Source organism: Lathyrus oleraceus, chromosome 3, assembly GCF_024323335.1.
Source record: "Lathyrus oleraceus cultivar Zhongwan6 chromosome 3, CAAS_Psat_ZW6_1.0, whole genome shotgun sequence".
Lineage (NCBI taxonomy): Eukaryota > Viridiplantae > Streptophyta > Magnoliopsida > Fabales > Fabaceae > Lathyrus > Lathyrus oleraceus.
This window is the reverse complement of record NC_066581.1, coordinates 341,390,955-341,393,478: the sequence shown is the minus strand read 5'-3', so window position 1 is coordinate 341,393,478 and position 2,524 is coordinate 341,390,955. Positions and strand designations below refer to the sequence as shown.

Below are 2,524 nucleotides of genomic sequence, written 5' to 3'. Positions count from 1 at the left end.
GAATAATTGGCGTACGCCACATTGCTCAAATCATCGACTTTTCCAAAGCTACCAATTCAAAATACAAATCAAATACGATATCTAAACATATCTTTTACAATTTAAACCTCGGATGATAAAAGATGGGAGGCGTTCGCCTCACCATCTCTCGATTATTTGAATAATTGGTGTATGCCATATTGCACAAATTATCGACTTCCGACTAAAACACGTTAAATAAACTTGGATAAGGGAATAGGTGGCGCACGCCTCACTATTCTTTGAATAAGCAAGTAGGAGGCGCACGCCTCACTACCGTGCATATTCAACATCCGCAAACAAACTTTCAAAATAATTCGAACGAAAAAGGAGTAGAAGGCGGTCGCCTTATTATTCCTCGAAAGAATTGGACGATTGGTGTACACCATATTGCTCAATCTTTCGTCGTTCTTCAAAAAACACCCAAACAAATCAAACTAGCTTCTCGCCCCCGAGCGATCGAAACCAAACCAAAACACCCAAACACATCAATTCAACTTGTCACCCCCGCGTGATGATAACATGAAATAATATAACACTTTTGGACTTGATTTAATTAAATTATAGTGTTATTTGATTCGATTTATTTTATATTATTCGATATTACTTGGTATTCTATTATTATTTATTTCAGGTAACATTATTTGAAGCATGTGTGAAAAGGAAAGAAAAGGGGTGCAAAAAGAGGATTCTGTAGGAAAGCATCTCACTAAAGCCCAGCCCACGCCAACTACAAGGAAAATAGTCTGTGACGACCGCCACAGGCATGTGACGAGCGTCACGCCCCTCTACTTAGTGTTACGACCGTAACACATGGTGTGACGGACGTCACACACCCCACTCCTACTTTTTGGCATTGACGTGCGTAACAGAAGGCAGTTCGCTCCTATTTTTCCTCTTGGACTCGTTGACGCTTGAAAAACCCTACGGAAGATGCTTTTGAGGAAACGGTTACTTTATGGAGGAATATAAATAGACCTCAAAGGATCCAATTGACATGACTCTACGCCGTGCAATATTTTTACAGCAATATATTTTCTTCAGCATTCCATTTTCTCAGCATTTTATTTTCTTTGCTTTTTATTTTATTTTCTTTGCTAGCTTAATTTACTAAGCATTCAATTTATTTTCTCACAATAGTTTCTACACCGGAAACTATTGTATAATTTTCACTGGGTCTAACCTTACGTTAGATCATAGTATTTTATTTCCTTGTTTTTATTTATCTGTCTGATCAAGAATTGTGAAGAACAAATCCAACCGACTTGTGGTGGAGTGTTTGAGCGTCGAAGCTAGGAACAAAACCAAGATTTCTAGTAATTTTCCAGGTTCATTTATTGTGTTATTGTTTTAATTTACATATGATGTGTGCTGCTGTTTATTTATATTGTCTGTTTGATATGGCTGTATTTATGCATGATTATTGTTTATGCGTATTTGCCATGTCCGGCTAATTAATTTAGATATTGGTATGTAAAGTAAGCGGAATAAAGGAATCAAAACTGAGTTGGTTTAAATTTATTTCAAAATATAGTCACTCTTTTTCTGGTCTCAATTTACAAAGTTAATACCAATGTTTTTGCTCCACCCGCAAGATGAGCCGTATTCGAGTATTGCTCCACCCGCAATCGAAGCAAACAACTTCGAACTTAAACCTTCGTTGTTGCAGGCAGTGCAACAGAATCAATTTTTTTGGAAATCCTACCGAGGATCCAAACCTTCATCTATCCGTATTTGTCCAATACGCTGATACTGTTAAAGCTAATGGTGTCACTTCAGAGGCAATTCGACTTCGTCTCTTTCCTTTCTCGTTAAGAGATAAAGCTAGAAGATGGCTTCAGTCTCTTCCTTCCAACTCAGTCACCACATGGAATGAGTTGAAGAAAGTCTTTCTTGCCCGATATTTTCCTCCAAGCAAAACAGCTATGTTAAGAGCCCAAATAAATGGATTTAAGCAAAAAGATAACGAGTCTCTTTTCGAAGCATGGGAAAGATACAAAGACATGATGAGACTTTGCCCACACCATGGTTTAGAGGACTGGTTAGTAATTCATACCTTCTATAATGGTCTCTTGTACAACACAAGGTTAACAATAGACGCCGCCGCCGGTGGTGCGCTTATGGATAAACCTTAGGCTAACGCTTATCAACTTATCGAAAGCATGGCCCAAAACCATTATCAGTGGGGAAGCGACCGAACAATGGTGGAAAAACCTCAAACAAAAGGGGGCATGTACGAGATAAGTAGCCTTGATCATGTTAATGCAAAAGTGGATGCTCTTGCCCAGAAAATTGAAAGTTTAAATGTATCACCTCCAGCCACCGTGGTTGCCATAACTCAAAATTACGAAGTCTGTGGAATTCAAGGTCACACTCCTACATATTGTCAACTCCTAACAGGAATCCAAGCAGAGCAGGTGAACTATGCTCAACGAAATCCTTACTCGCATACCTATAACTCAAACAGGAAGAACCATCCTAATTTTTCATATAAAAGTAACAACGC

The 2,524-nt window shown here is 38.5% G+C and overlaps 1 non-coding gene across 1 annotated transcript; it reads right to left on the bottom strand.

The window, feature by feature from the left end:
• Window positions 1–1,943: 1,943 nt before the first annotated feature.
• On the bottom strand, window positions 1,944–2,050 carry LOC127133646 (small nucleolar RNA R71). The gene has a single exon (XR_007807598.1). It is a non-coding gene; the product is annotated as a small nucleolar RNA R71 (small nucleolar RNA).
• Window positions 2,051–2,524: the final 474 nt, after the last annotated feature.